Source organism: Kogia breviceps, chromosome 2, assembly GCF_026419965.1.
Source record: "Kogia breviceps isolate mKogBre1 chromosome 2, mKogBre1 haplotype 1, whole genome shotgun sequence".
In the NCBI taxonomy this organism is placed as follows: Eukaryota; Metazoa; Chordata; class Mammalia; order Artiodactyla; family Physeteridae; genus Kogia; species Kogia breviceps.
The window spans coordinates 164,095,366-164,112,175 of record NC_081311.1 but is presented as its reverse complement, the minus strand read 5'-3'; the positions used below and the strand labels follow the sequence as shown (position 1 = coordinate 164,112,175).

The 16,810-nt window shown below is 42.6% G+C and overlaps 1 protein-coding gene across 7 annotated transcripts in view; it reads left to right on the top strand.

Moving 5' to 3' along the window:
* The window catches only part of ANKRD44 (ankyrin repeat domain 44), a 323,674-nt gene that overhangs the window by 147,821 nt on the left and 159,043 nt on the right, over positions 1-16,810 (top strand). The gene's annotated exons all lie outside the window — the stretch shown is intronic.

Genomic DNA, 16,810 nt, shown 5'->3' with positions numbered 1-16,810 from the left:
ACTCTGGGTGTTGTGTGAAGGAAGGATTGTCAGGGGGAGAGTAAAAGCTGTGAGACCAGCAGGAAGACCATAGCTGGAGTCAGGGTGGAGATGATTTGCCTGGGGTAGGGCAGTGGCGGTGGTCAGGCGGCCGCGTACTCATGAGCTCTAGGGGGTGCGACTCACAGGGATTACTTGTGGCTGTTAGTGGAGAGATGTGGATTGCTTCCCAGCATATCTCGGAGGTAGATCCTCCCGGGTTTGATGATGGATTAAGTTGTGAGGGGCAAGGAACAGACAGGTGCCAGGAATGACTCCTGAGCAACAGAGAAGGGGAAGAGCTACAGGAGGAGGAGCCAGTTCATTTCAGAAAGAGAGGAGGGACCTAAACAGTTACTTTTCAGGGCAACAGTGAAGTGACCACAGCCAATTATTCGGCACATATAGTAATTGGCTGTTTGCTGGTACACTAAAGAAGTGATATTGGGGTTTAATAAATACTCTTATTAGAGAGTTGCTCTATATGTTGTGTATCAATGGTTGCCTGGTAGCCCAGAATTAGAAAACAAATAAGGCCATTTAACACTAAGCATAATGTTGTCTTTCTCCAACAATTCAGAGAGCACTTCAGAACCTCACAGAGGCTGTTACTATTGCTGTGTAACAAACCACCTCACAGCTTAGTGGCATAAAACAGCCATTGTATTATGCTCGTGGATTTTGTGGGTTAAGAATTCAGACAGGGCACAGCGGGATAGCTTCTCTCTGTTCCATGGTGTCTGGGCTCAGCTGGAAAGACTTGTCAGCCGGGGAGACTTGACAGATGGGGGCTGGAATCATCTGGAGATGTCTTCACTCACGTGCCTGGCGGTTGATGTTGGATGTCGGCCTGAGCACCTCCACGTGGGCTCTCCACACGGCCTGGGCTTCCTCTCTTCTCGGCCCCTACACGATAGTTGAACTTCTGACGTGGCAGCTCGGGGCTCCAAAGGCGAGTCATCACTGCAAAGATCTTGAATGTTTCAATTATATGAGACAGGTTGCTGAATTCATGTTCTGTTTAATAGAATGCTAGATAAGAAAGAGATTGCCTTGCTTGCTTGCTGCCTCGGGGATAATTTGGGAGGAAGAGCCTGCTTTAGGGAAAGAGCTGGCTGTTTTGCATTAGAACAGATGACAGGGATATTCTCGCTTTGGCTGCGAGCCAGTCATGTGATAAACAAGTATTTTTTCCAGCCTCTTCTACTTGCCCAGCTCTCAGGGGTGAGGCAACCAAGCATAGTTCATGCTTATCGGATAATAAGAGAATGTTTATAAACTAGGACATATAAGAACTGGTTTGGAATGATTTGAAAACATTACCTGGATTCAGATTTCCCAAAACCTCTATTCATAGATCCATTCTGGTGAGTTTCATCCATGAAGTAGCAATGCACAATGCTTCCTTAGAAATTGTTCTTGATGTGGATCTTGGGTAGCCCTTGATGACTAGAAGACACCAGTCTGAGTTGGATGGTCTAACCCTAAGATAAAATCCTTGATCTAAGGCAGTAGATTCCAAAAAGGGGAGTATAGGCCTCCCAAGAAGTGTTCAAGATGATCCATTGAGGGCAATGGAATACCTACCTCTATTTCCTAAAAAAAAAAAAAAAAAAAAAATAATATATATTTTGTGTGCATCTTATAGAATATTAAATATGTAATGCATGTATGAAATTTATGATTGGTTAATTTAAAAAATAATTTTGTTTGTGCTCAAAAAGTTGTTTTTTGCTGATGGAGTACAGCTTAAAGGCGTGTTTTATCACATTTATTCCTTGTTGCTAATGCTTTTCAAACTTTATTATGCAAATCACCTAGAGAAACTTGATTTTTCTCAGCTCAGTGCAAGAGTGATTAGAATTTGGGGAATTGATTCACACTAAGCTCACAAGAGAATGATTTATCAACCAAAATGCCAAATTTATTAATTTCCAATAGCTGGAAAACTAGACCTATCATTGATACATGTTATGCTTTTATTCTTGGACAAAGTGATTTATCTCAGGATATGAAGTATCAGAAAGCTATGTGTCTTTTGGACACAGAACTGCATTTTCTGAGCTTCTCTAGTGTTTAGGGCTCTTCTTACATATGACCTCCTGGTTACCACTCTCTATTCCTAGCTCACCTGGCTCACAAGTGCTCACCCACAGGAAATGAGATGCAGCATGTGATCCACTCGCTGTGGTTGGTGTTCAGTCCACCTTTCTGGCACCCTGGCAATTATAGGTGCCTGTGGCAGCAGTCAGATTTTGTTCACCAAAGATGAAAAGCTTGTCTGGTCAGCTCCTCTGTCAGGTGACACCTCCCGCCATGTTGTCATATTTTGATTTCGTTCATCTGCTCCTGTGCATCTCCAGTCACAGAGTCTACTAGAGAGGATGTTTATCTGGCCCTTGGACATCTTGATTACCCTGGAATTTAGGAGAGACTGGGTGGGGCACCTTGTCCTCCCCCACCTCTGTCCCACCCTGACTTCTTTCCCTTTTCCCATTAGCCAACCAGAATGGGGGAAAGAGTAAAAACATGGATTACATAATACAGGCAACATTTGTTGAGTGCTAACCATATACTAGCAACTGTGCTTTATTAGCATCACTTTATTCCATCTCAAAAATTCCCATTTTACAGACAAAGAAATGGAGGGGTGGGGGGCAGGGAGGGGCGGGCTGCAGGGGGGTGACAGAATCCTGTGGCAGGCGACCTTCACCCTCCCATAGAAAGTTGCCTCTCCGAATAGGGACGACGTCATTACTGCACATGCCCACTGTGGAGGCAAAGCCTTCCCTTCCTTCTTCCACCAAGAGACCATGCTGCGGGGAAGGGCTCTCTAGAGAGCTGCTGTTCGGCTGGTGGAAGTGCCTGACCTGCCTGACCCCACAGCATGGCTCCCGAGAACCAGAACCGAGGGAAAGGGCTTCCTGTGTCAGGCCACCTGGGAACTCCAGGAACACAGCAGCCGTACTTCCTTCTCTCTTCCCCACACCCTTGACCTCGTGCTGCCAGAGAGGGGTCTGACACCCGACACAGCTGGTAGCATCTGAGGCCAGGCCTCCAGTGACCTGAGGAATGTGGAAAAGTCCCCGCTCAGCCAAGTTGGAAATCGAGTCGGTTCTCACCCCTGAATAAAATTTCCCTAGCAGCTCCGGTCCTAGTTGAGGGACATGGCTGGACTGGGATGTGGGTCCCCCAGTACACCTCAACCTTTTTGGGAAATCCTTCTGGGAAATTCTTGAGGGACCGAGAAGCGGTAGATACTACCTGTGACCCCACTTCCTTTACTTGTCCTTCATAAAGCACTTTGATGGACCCGCAGCCCCGCTGTAATCTCTTTAGCCCTCTCCTTTTAAGAAACAGTGTTGGTGTTCTCCATCACCAGCACCCCTCCCCAAGCACTGGGCCTGCACTGGTCTGTTAATAAAGGTGACTAGGGACTTCCCTGGTGGCGCAGTGGTTAAGACTCCTCACTTCCAATGCAGGGGGTCCAGGTTCGATCTCTGCTCAGGGAACTAGATCCCACACGCGTGCCGCAACTAAGAGTTCACAGGCCACAACCAAGGAGCCCATGTGCCACAACTATGGAGCTGGCGAGCCGCAACTAAGGAGCCCGCCTGCCGCAACTAAGACCTGGTGCAACCAAATAAATAATTTAAAAAAATATAAATTAAAAAGGTGACCAGCCCACGCCTTCTCCTTTCTATGCCTGTCCCAAACATCTAGATTTCCTATGCCTGGAACTATCCACACTAGTAGTTTCATTTTAATAGGAGCCTCTAATCATTTCATATACAGGTTTGGGTTAGCCAGAAACAAGGAAATAAATGTTCCACATTTTAAAAAAATTCAGTGTTGATCCCCTAGTTCTACAAGCCACTGGGTTCCCAGGAACTGGTATTTGTGGACTGGCTGTGGACATGAATGTCCCTCTCTAGGTCTTATTGTCTCACAGAAACCAGAACTGCACAGCTGGCAGCCCTCACTGGAGGGGGCACAGGTGAGCTTTATTGATAAGAAACAACACTAGCTGAGCCTCATAGCCTTTTGTTACCGCCTTCTTGGCAAGCCTTCTCATCCACTGGGTGAGTGAGGTACAAAATCAAGGCCCTATTTTGAGAGCAACAGAATGGATAGGAAAAGTCTGAAGGGCTGAGGGGTCCTGGGATGGTCAGATGGCTTTGAAACATCCCTACCTGGGATGGACTGAGGGGGTTGCTATCTTCAGTCAGTGTTAGAGGTGGATGAGAGCCACAAACAACCATGCCACACACCCATCCAGACTCTTTGGCATCCCTACGCCCCCATAGACAGCAGTTCTCTGCCTCACCACAGAAACCTGCAGGCTACCCTCAATCCAGACCCTTTTCTTGTTGGAGTTTAGGTTTTGATAGAGTCCAAAATAAATCAAGACATGATTCTCTCTTACTCCTCCGAGAAATGTATATTGAGCACCTACTCTATGCTAGATGTGGTACTAGGCTGATACAGAAATGAATAAGACTACCTCTGCCCTGAACTCACAGCCTGGTTAGTAGGAGTCAGGAAAAAAGGAGGGCAGACAATCGGATGTGATGGTGCCACGAAAGAAGATTGTAGAATAGAGGGGGTGAGGTAGAGAATCAGAAGAGGTTTCAGAGGAAAGGTCAGTTGAGCTGCACGTGAAAAGACTCTCCCAGGCGACTCCAAAAACCCAAATCAGGGGCTCCCTGTTTTGTGATATTAAAATAAATGTTGCCTTGTGTTACGTCAACTGTCCCTGCTTCTTCTCAAGGGGGGAATGTTTTGTGTTGACTGTCTCAACGCCCTCACACTTCCACGTCCTTGCCAGCACTTGTTATTTGTGGTCTTTTTGATACTAGCCACCCTCCTGTCCTCTTTTGTTATCTTGTCATTATTTTATAATTCAATGGAAAGAATAATAAATTTTACACGATTTTCATGTGTAGACTGCTTTCAGAAACACATATGGTATGCAAAGCAAGATACATTTAAATTAAAAATCATTCCCTTCCATGAATACATAAGGTCAATAGAGAAAAGATAACACTTGCAAGCAAGCAAACCAACCAAATATATATTAGTGTTTAAGCTATCCGTGGAATGCCATATCCCCATGTCCTGTGTTGAGTAGGGTATTTGAGATCTTCTGGGGGAAGACCCCATTCTTGCCTTCTGTATACTCTCAGAAGCCAGATTTTTCAAGTGAGGATCCTAAGGGGCTCTTAACTCATGTGAAAAAGTACTAGTTAGTCTGGAAATACTAAGCAATTTGAAGTTGGGTTGGGGAAAAATATCCCCTATAGTCCATGGTGACGAAGGCCAATTGTGTCCCCAGTGACCTTTTTCTCTGATGGTTGTTCTCAAGTGGTATGGTTTTTTTTGAGATTGTCCTGAAGGTAGAGCTGTGCATTTCTGTTTCCCTTGTCTCCAAGAAGGGCTGTTATGTAACCATCTCCACGTTCTGGGACAGCTCACATCAGTCTCTAATTAGAGGGCTTGGGAGGCCTGCCACCTTGCAGTCTTCTCTCGCTAAGCAGAATGCTCTGTATTGAATCATTGCAGTGTGTTTGGCTTTCTGTACTATTAGCTCAATTTAGGAAAGGCGTAGATGAGCGCTCCTTTGCTTTTTGTTGTGGAAAGTGGTCCGCTGTTTATTTTCCTGAGTACCTTTAATGATTCTGTGGTGGCTTTACTTCTAATAAGTTAATAAGGGAGACTTTGATTAATAGTGTAGGTGTCTTGGATAGCAAAAGTCTCCTGTCAAGTGTCAGAAAGGTTTAGTGAGCTTTCTAGCTTGCGGATGCCTAGTTCGAAGGTTTGCAGCTTTGGGGGAGGAGAGAAAGGGCACAGCACCCAACCCCCAAGGGCAGCCCCCATCTGTCTAGGTTGCTGACTCCGCTGAGCTACCGAGAGTGGATGAGAAAGGAGGCCTTCATGACAGCAGAGATACATTCTCAGCAAGGGTTTAGAGCTGCTGGGGGGGTAGGTGTTTTAGGTGGTTCCCTGAGAGGAAAAGACCCCACTCTGGGTCCCACGAGATAAAGAACAAATTATGCGAGGCGAGTCTGGGAGGAGCTTTGGTTACTTTGGTTGAGGTGGGACCGGTAACAGTGGCCAAGCCCACCAAGTTGACTGCTTTAGGCTGGAGAGGAAGCAGGCAAAGCACTGCTGTGGAACAACTTTGAGGAGGCATTGCCAGGCCTTCTTCTGGTAAACAAATACCATTTCTTAACAGTAAAACTGTTTCCCCAGAAACTGTTCTGAATCTCCTTATCTAGTCTAATCACCAAAGGGAGCTAAAAAAATTAGGATAAGCCACAAAGATGTCAATAATAATAATAAGATGGCTGATATTTATTGGACATCTGATTTGTGACTGCAAGGGAGGTGATCCTGTTTTCATTTTACAGAAAAGGAAAATAAGTCTCAGAGAGGCTGATTTATTTGCCCAAAGTCACACAGCTCCTAAGTGGCAGAGGAGGGATTCAAAGTCAGGTCATTCTGACTCCAGAGTGTATGTTCTTTAGGCCACATGAGGATGCCTCTAATGAAAGTGTGTGGGTGTGGGTGTGGGTGTGCATGTGTCCATCCCTATCCTGCAGGTCACTTGGCAGGAAAGGTCAGAGTAGGACCAAAGGTCTAAAGTGCCCTGAGGAGGGTGGAAGCAGGTTCTTCCTTGGCGAGGAATTCGTACCAGCTAGTACAGCCCTATGTAGTATATTGTGAGAGAACACAGAGAATGTGGAATCAGGACACCCAGAGTCACTAAGTCATTCAACTCTCTAAGTCGGCCTTGATTGCTGTCCTGTTAAATGGGGATAACAATACCTGCTTCATCCGTCTCCCTGACTTTTCCCATGATACATTGTGTAGGATGATGTTTTGGCAACTCTGTGGAGCATTATACAAATTACAGTTTTTCCAAGTTTATTCATAAACATAATATTTTGTCGTTTGCAAAGAAACACATTTGCATATCAATTATTTAAAACCTCACTGCAAGATAACGAAGGTTTGGGACAGGAGATAATGTCCAGTGCTTTACTATTTATATTTAATTACTTACAACTAGCTCTTGTTAGAGCAGTCCTGTTTTTTTGTTTGTTTTGTTTTTTAAATAGGAAAGTCTTTCTTATTTACAAAAGGAATTTTGGTTTTTCTGTTTCTAAACTGTGTTAATATAAATCTTGAAATGCAGGCAAAGAAAGAAGAAAGTGAAGAACACCCATAATATTCTTCACCCAGAGGTCATCGTTGTTAACATCCTGCTTTATTGAGCCGATCTGATATCTTAGGCCCTGATAACTGCATTGGTGATTTTTATAATCGGTATTATATATAAACTCTGTTTCTATAATATCCACCTGGAGGCTGAAAAAAAAAAACTTGTAAAGAGATACTAATCATTTTAGTTAAGATGCTTTCTTTCTTTTTTGTTAAGATGATTTTTTGTGGACCACAGAAACTGTTTTTATAAGCTTTCGCTGTTAATTCTCCTCCCCCACCCCCAAATAAAAAAGAGAGATAGCAAGAAACAGACCCAGTAACTAAGACTTATTGTTGTATCCAGAGTAGCTTCCTTTGAGCATTGTCTCCTTTCATGCCACACTCTTTCTTTCTCTGTTTGCCATTTTCTAACACTGCGTAAGTGTGTGTCTGCTCTTTGCTGATGAGTGTGATGTATCTAATATTAGTCCGCTGTAGTAAATAGCCTGGAGCCAAGAAAGTGAGATTCTTTGAGGCTCCGTGAAGGCAGGGACCCTCTCTTGAATGCAGCTGCATACCAGGACTAAGCATTGTGCCCAGTACATAGTAGGCTCCAGTAAATATTTTGTCATTTGTATGAATGAAAGGTTCCACCACTGCCATTAACAGCTATGTGACTTTGGGCCAATCAATGAAGTTCTCTGGATGTCTCTAATACCCTTCCAGTTTAGATATTTTATAATTCTAGGCTTCGTCTCCTGAGATTTTGATTCTGACACTGTGTGGTCATATACCTAATGACAAACTTTCACCACTGCTATTCCCTTAAAGACGTGAAAACCTAGCAACTGCCTTCTCTCCATCCTTTTATCAATAGGAGATCATTTTCCAAGTAATTAACTGATTTTCTTAGTTATCTGCCTCTCCTATTAGACATCTTTGTTTGTGGAAGAAATTGGTTAATGATCTAATTAAAAGAGACAGGAAGCCTGGGGTGGGGCCCTAACAGAAACTAGACTTCTCATGTCGCTGGTTAGCTCATTGGAACCAAGGGCAGTTCCCAATTGTGGGCTCCCTTAAATATCCTTAGCAGTAAAACCTTCCCACCATGTATACAAGAGTTATGGTTTCTCCATGAGAAACTCGTTACCAAATGCATTAAGTTTAAAGACACCGCTGCTTCTTATACTTGGGATGCTGCACAGAGCATCTGTGAACTTTATTAGCTTTTAGGATGCAGGGGGAGGTAGTGCTGTGAAGATCTGCCTTGGTTTCATCAGAAGCTCCTGGTGATTGCCTTTGCAGTGGGTGGATGTGTATTACTGTTTCACTGGCAACAAAACCCAAGCATGCTGGCCAGTTTTCCAATCTGTAGGACTAGAGGACTAAAACCCTTTTCTATGTTCCGTTTCCACTGACTCTCAAGAAATGCTTCTGGCCACACGAAATCAGAGCAACAGAATAAATAGTTGGTGTCCCATCAGTTTCCCCAGGCAGAGTCTGCTCTAAAAGGACTTCTGTCACTTGGGAATTTCTGAGCGCTGTGGTAAGATCCCAAGGGTGCTCTGGTAATCTGCTGGTGACATGTTGCAGTGGACCCACAGGTTAGGCAGAAACCATTCACTTTCATACTTGTACTTAGTTTTCTACATACTTCTACATCCTTACCCAATACACATTCGTCAAAGGTTTCATTGAGGAAATGTAAATGTCCTAAGAGATTTTGCAGAGAAATCTTGCTTGTGCCTGTTTTTAAAGCATACAGACTTTAATGCAGCTGCCCCTTCTTTTGCCAGAACTTCACTTTTATGTCTATACATGAGCAGGACATAACATGAATTGCCTCATTTCCTTTCATGACTTTGCCATTTCTTTTCTTCCTCGTAACTGAATTGTTGCGTAGGTGTATTTTTTTTAACTCTTAAATATAGACTTCTTTATGTTATGCAAAAGAGAATATGTTTCATTTGCCTGCTTGTGTATTTTAAAAGCAGCTTTATTGAGATATAATTGACATACAGTAAACAAAAATTTGCAATTTTGACATGTTTACAAACCCATGAAACCATCACCACAATCAAGATAATGAATACATCCATCACCCCCAGAAGCTTCCTTGTGCCCCTTGGAAACCCCTTCCTCCCACCCTTTCCAATCTCCCTTCCAGCCTCCTCAGGCAAATCCTGATCTGCTTTCTGTCACTGTACGTTAGTTTGCATTTCCTGGAATTTTATGTAAATGGATTCATACAGTACATACTCTTTCTTGCCTGGCTCCTTTCATGCAACAAAATTACTTTAATTCATCCATGTTGTAACATGTAGCAATAGCTCATTCCTTTTAATTGCTGAGTAGTGTTCCATTGTATGAAAATACCACAGTTTGTTTATCCATTCATCTGTTGATACAAATTTGTATTGTTTCCAGTTTTTGACTATTAAAACAAAGCTGTTATGACTTGTGGCTACCAAGGGGGAGGGGGCTGAGGGAGGGATGGATTGGGAGTTTGGGATTAGCAGATGCAAACTGTTGTATACAGGATGGATAAAGAACAAGGTCCTACTGTATAGCACAGGGAACTATATTCAATATGCTGTACTAAACTATAATGGAAAAGAATATGAAAAAGAATATATATAATATATACTTAAGTGAACACTTTGCTGTACAGCAGAAACTAATACAACATTGTAAATCAACTATACTTCAATAAAATAAATTTAAAAAAATAAAGCTGTTACAGGCATTCACGTACAGGCCTTCGTGTGGACGTATGCTTTCTTTTCTCTTGGGTAAATACCTAAGAGTAGAATATCTGGATCATATAGGTCTAATGATCAATGTCACTGAGCATTGCTTCATGTGCTTATTTGCTAGCTGTATATCTTCTTTGGTGGAATATCTGTTCACATCTTTTGCCTACTTGCCTACTTTTTTTTTTTTTTTTTTTTTTTTTTTTTTTTTGCGGTACGCGGCCCTCTCCCTGTTGTGGCCTCTGCGGTTGCGGAGCGCAGACTCAGCAGCCACGGCTCACGGGCCCAGCCGCTCCGCGGCACGTGGGATCTTCCCGGACCGGGGCACGAACCCGTGTCCCCTGCATCGGCAGGCGGACTCTCAACCACTGTTCCATCAGGGAAGCCCCCTTTTGCCTACTTTTTGATTGGATTGTTTTCATATTAGTGAGGTTTTAGATTTTTGGGGGTATATTTTAGATAGAAGTCCTTTATCTGATATATACTTTAAAATTTTTTCTTTCACTCTGTGGCTTGTCTTCTCATTCTCTCAACAGTGTGTTTCAAAGAGCAGAAATTATTATTTTTGATGCAATTCAGTTTATCAATTTGTACTTTTATGGGTCATGCTTTGGTGTTATATCTAAGAAATCTTTGTCTAACCTAAGGTCACAAGGGATTTCTCCTATGTTTCCTTTAGAATTTTAAGTTTTACATTTAGTTCTACGTTCCACCTTGATTTAACTTTTGTCTAGTGTGCAGGGTTTGGGTTGGAGGTTTTTTTGTTTGTTTTTGCTTATAGATATCTAATTGTTTCAGTGCCATTTGTTGAAAAGGCTGTCTTTTTACCAGTGAGTTGCCCTTGGATCTTCTTTGAAAATCATGTGTTGTCCATGTATGTGCCTTTGCACCAATTCCAAATTGTCTTGATTACTGGAGCTTTATGATAAGTCTCAAAATCAGGTAGTATTCATTTTCCAACTTTATTCTTCTTGCCTACTAGTACTTTTTACTTATGAGAATTTTGTTCTTAGGTCTGGAGTATTAGGGCAAGAGTACTAATTATAACAAACAATAACTTTCACTTTGTTTACTTATAACTATTCAGATAGTCAGCAAGGGCCTGAGCAATGGAATCAGATCTGGTTCTGAATCCTGGTTCCAGCACTAATTTAGCTGTGTGACTCTGGTCAAGTTCCTTATCATCTCAAAGTTTCAGGCTCCTCCACTCTAAAATAGGGATGATAATATTTACCTCACAGGATTTTTTTAAGGAACAAATTGGAAAATATAAAAATCTCTGATATAATTTTTGTTTAATATACATTAATTTAGTTAAAAAATTAATGCAATAAAATATATAGTATTTAGTTACCTAAGGCATACATAATCAAACTGTCTTTGGCATTCTCATTTCTCTTATTTTATCTTTTTTTTTTTTTTTTTTGGCCACACAGCTTGCAGGATCTTAGTTCCCCGACCAGGGATCGAACCTGGGACCCGGCAACGAGAGCACTGAGTTCTAACCACTGGGCCAATTCCCGCCAGGGAATTCCTATATTTTATTTAAAGTCTTTTAATAAGACTTTAAAATCTCATTTTAAAGTCTTTTAATAAGACTTTAAAATCTCATTTTAAAGTCTTTTGAGTGATTATCGTTTAGTTTCTATAATTAGGTATAGTTTTGAGGTTTGAATTTGAACATTTTTGATATAGCAAAATGTACTAGTGTTTCCCATACATCTGTGTTACATTAAGATAGATGAGTTGAAATACCAACAGTGATAGTTGAATGAGGTTGTTCAATGGTGCGGGTGTATAGGGGCAGAGATTAACCATCACTTTTGAGGCATAGAAAATTCCAGCCAAGGAAAATCCAGCTCCATGGGATCACTCATGCATGGAAGATGAATGACGATTGTAAATATGAATTTTTCTCTTTATGGTGACTTGGGGTAGACATTGACCCATCTCTGCTGTGTCTAGGTAAAGGCATAACAAGTTTTCATTGAAAATTGAATTAAGCAATATTTTAAAAAACCCTCTGTACATCATAAGAAAAAGACTAATAACTGAATTTGGAAATGGATAAAGGATATGTACAGGCAGTTTGCAGTTGAAGAAGCCAGAACTTTTAGTAAACCTATGAAAAGAATCTTAACCTCACTTGTATTTAGTGAAATAGAAATCAAAGCCACAATGAAATACCATGTTAGGTATATCATATTGGCAAAGAGTAATAAGGTTGATAACAGCAAATATTGGCAAGGATATCAGGGAAAGGAACTAATTAATATTTGACTGGTGGGAGTATAAATTGGTGAACCATTTTTTGAAAGCTATTTGGCAATACCTAATAAAGTTGAACATGAATATGCCCTAAGATCCAGCCCTTTCATTTCTTGATATCTGCTCTAGGGAAATTCTCATACATATTCCCAGAGGGACATGTATAGAATGTACATTGCAACATCGTTTGTGGCAGTGAAGAACTGAAAACTGCCTAACCTAACATGTCTCTGTTTCTGTGTCTCTGTCTCTGTCTCTGTCTGTCTCTCTCACACACACACACACACACACGTTATTTTCAGGACCATTTGCAAGTCACAATACTCATGACATTTTACCCCTAAAGCTATGTTTTAAAAACCGAGTTCTGAAGCAGATGTAAAAAATGTTAACATGTTTGATTTTGCTGGTGGGAACATATAGATCTGGTATTTTCTGTACTCCTCTGTATTTGCGAGATGTTAAAAAGAAACATGATTTTTGTTTCCCTCCTTTGCTTTCTTCTTCACAAATTTCTTTTAATTCCCCACCTTCAGACTAAACATCTTTCCCGTTTTGCATATTGTTTGATTTAAATCTTTAATGTGTCTTTGGCTCTTTTCCTCATATGATTTGAAGTATCTCCAAGGTACATATTTTGTGTCCAGAGTTCTTTAGATATATGCTTGCTCCTAGTGATCGCCGTTCAATATCACATAAGCTGGTTGGGCCTAAGTTGTTAGTTATTTCTTCGATTCTTTGGTATTAGTGGGAGTTTGAGTTGACGAATGGAACTTAACTTTTTTTTTTTTTTTTTTTTTTTGCGGTACACCGGCCTCTCACTGTTGCGGCCTCTCCCGTTGCGGAGCACAGGCTCCGGACGCGCAGGCTCAGCGGCCATGGTTCACGTGCCCAGCCGCTCCGCGGCACGTGGGATCTTCCCGGACCGGGACACGAACCCGTGCGCCCTGCATCGGCAGGCGGACTCTCAACCACTGCGCCACCAGGGAAGCCCAGAGCTTGTTTTCTAATATTGCCCCCATCTGCCCGTCTTGGTATATAAGATATTTCTATGTAGGGAGGGATGTTTGTTTTAGTGTGTGACAGATACTTACAATGAAGATTAGATCATGCACTTCTAGCTGAGAATTTCCAAAGCATGTAATAAACAGTTCTTAATCTTCAAAAGAGAGGCTTGGGGTGCCCCCTCAGTCGGCCTGCCTACACAGTATTTTCAGCTGCCAGAACGGACTCTCTGCCCATGTCAAGCTCACTTGACATGGACATACTTCTAGTTCCCTATTTTCTTTCATTTGCTTCTTTGGTAAACAGACGACAGAAACTTCCTCTGCCTGATCTTTCTATGGCATACTGCAAATTTAGCTCAGACGCCAGCTGGCTGTGTGTCTTTGGCTATTCATAGAAAGGGAGGGTTTACCTTCCTTCCTTCTGAAGGAACCTGATTTTTTTCCATGGGTCCGAATCTGTTTGCCAAGGGCTATTTGGAATGGGAGCTCCTGGGGAATGGAAAAAGATCTCTCTTTTTGTGGTACTTGAACAGTCTTTTTAAAAACTACATTGATGAGTTATTTCTAATCTGGGCTTGCTTTTGAATCGTTTTCTCCTCTTGTATTCCTGGGTGTTGTAAAGACCTACACAACCATTCATGAGCTATTTGGTCATCACAGAGAATCCACTTGGGTAACAGATAGAAGTGAATGCAAATGGTGCAGAACATGTAGCTTGGCCACTCTGCCCGAAGGCTACTCTGGTCCTAGCCTGGTCCTGGATTCTAATTTTGATCCAGAAACTACCCCTAAGGCAGCCTATAAGATACAGGCTGGGCTCTGTGACTGACCTGGAAGTCTGACCCAGGGCTTTCAAAGTTCCCATTTAAGCTGGAGCCAATGGGGCCTCTCGAGAGTCCTGGACAAATTTGTTTACTTCCCAGTTCAGGAGAGATTTTTTTTTTTTGTCTGTTTAGACTTCCTGCCCAGGCTTGGTCAGAATTGGACAGGTTTGGGGACAATATTTACTACAACATTTGTCTCAGTTTATTTTCACAAATCTTTTAACATCACGAATATCACTAATTACCATGTCCCTGCTTTTGTTTCTGTTCCTAAATTTGGAAACTGGTAACTGGACTGTGTCTTTAGGGTGAGGACTGGATGTTTTAAATTTTCTATTCCTAACATCTACCACAATGTCTGGGAGATAATACCTTCTCAATAAATGTCTGTGCCTAGAAAATATGGCTGAATACATGGTTGTAAAACATATCCCAGGGCTTCCCTGGTGGCGCAGTGGTTGAGAATCCGCCTGCCAATGCAGGAGACACGGGTTCGTGCCCTGGTCCGGGAAGATCCCACATGCCGCGGAGCGGCTGGGCCCATGAGCCATGGCCGCTGAGCCTGCGCGTCTGGAGCCTGCGCTCCACAACGGGAGAGGCCACAACAGTGTGAGGCCCGCATACCGAAAAAAAAAAAAACAACAAAAAAAACCGTATCCCAAAGTCACTGTACTTATTTTATCCTTCTCCATTTTTTTAAAAAACTTTTGTTTTCATCTCTCTTAGACCAAAGTCTTACGTGGTTTCTAGCATCATTTGTACTGCTTCCTGTCACTCCTCCTTCATACCTCTTCCCCCAGATTTTGTTCAGTTAAACAAAAATAAGGTCTTGATTTCTCCCTTGGGCTTTTTCCATCATGTTTAAATGATTTTAAACATTACTCATATCTCTGTCTGCTTCTTCTATAATATTATCTCAGGCTCTTGCTGGTTGTTATGCCTGCTGACTCTGGCTTATGGGGAATTAATTGTTTCTACGTGGGTCTGTGGTTTAGGCTGGAGAGCTCATCTTCAGCAGAGGTTTAATATATGGGAATCCTGGATTGCTTGGATTGAGGGCATATCTCTCCAGATAGATTTTGTTTCTTCTTCTTGGCACCCTAGGGGTATCCTTGGCTTAGAACCAATTTTTATGCCGATTTTTTAGCTTGGAAGTTTCTAGACTACAAAGGTATTGTGAATTCAAAACCCCACACCACACGAGGGCAGACTCTGGGGACGTGGATGCTCAGTGGAGACACTTATGTTCTTCCACCAAGAATCTAGGCCAGGGCTTCCCTGGGGGCGCAGTGGTTGAGAATCCGCCTGCCGATGCAGGGGACGCAGGTTCATACCCCGGTCAGGGAAGATCCCACATGCCGCGGAGCGGCTGGACCCGTGAGCCATGGCCGCTGAGCCTGCGCGTCCGGAGCCTGTGCGCCGCAACAGGAGAGGCCACAACAGTGAGAGGCCCGTGTACCGCAAAAAAAAAAAAAAAAAAAAAAAAAAAAAAAAAAAAAAAAATCTAGGCCAAGGCATCGCTTTGCCAGCCATCTGCCCATGGAGTGTCTGGCTTTTTCTCAAGCCCACCATTGCACTTCAAGGATCTTCCTTCAAGACCACTTCATGGGTCTTCCTGTTCCAGGTCTCTACCTCACCTCCCATCCCTGAGCAAGTGTTCAGTCCCAGGCTCCTGGGGTATGACTTCTCCCTGCAGGGTAATAAGCTCATGTGCTTCCAGCTTTGGTTCTCACTTTTACTCTTCATTTCTGGCCCCAGACTATTACTTTAACTTACTGTAAGCTCCTTTCAATGAATGTTTACTATATGTTTGTGACATTTTCCCCAGAATCTCTTAGGGATTATAATGGAAAATTTTTTAGACTATCAAGGCAACTTCTAAGATGATGTTCTTGCTTCCATTTTTTTTTTTTTTTTTTTTTTTTTCGGTACGCGGGCCTTTCACTGCTGTGGCCTCTCCCGTTGTGGAGCACAGGCTCCGGACGCGCAGGCTCAGCGGCTATGGCTCACGGGCCCAGCCGCTCCGCGGCATGTGGGGTCTTCCTGGACCGGGGCACGAACCCATGACCCCTGCATCGGCAGGCGGACTCTTAACCACTGCGCCACCAGGGAAGCCCTGCTTCCATTTTTATAAAGAAAAAAGTTTTAGGTTGGTAGCCAACACACCTAATTGTTTGACATCAGTTTGCTGTGTTGGGCAAGTCATATAATCTAGGGGCCAGATTCCCTATCTTTTAAATAGTGGCAACAAGACTTAACAACACAATTCTGAAAGGTGTGTCTCCCCTCATAGGGATGTTGTGAGATTTAAGTAATAGAATAGATGAAAAGACATTTTGAAAAAAAAAAATTAAAAGCCCTGCATAAGTACCAGATAGGTGTGTTTTTTTTTAACATCTTTATTGGAGTATAATTGCTTTCCAATGGTTCTGCTTTATAACAAAGTGAATTAGCTATACATAAACATGTATCCCCATATCTCTTCCCTCTTGCGTCTCCCTCCCTCCCACCCTCCCTATCCCACCCTATCCCTCTAGGTGGTCACAAAGCACAGAGGTGATCTCCCTGTGCTATGCAGCTACTTCCCACTAGGTATCTATTTTACATTTGGTAGTGTATATATGTCCATGCCACTCTCTCACTTTGTCCCAGCTTACCCTTCCCCCTCCTCGTGTCCTCAAGTCCATTCTCTACGTCTGCACCAGATAGGTTTTGTTTCTTCTTTTAGATTCCA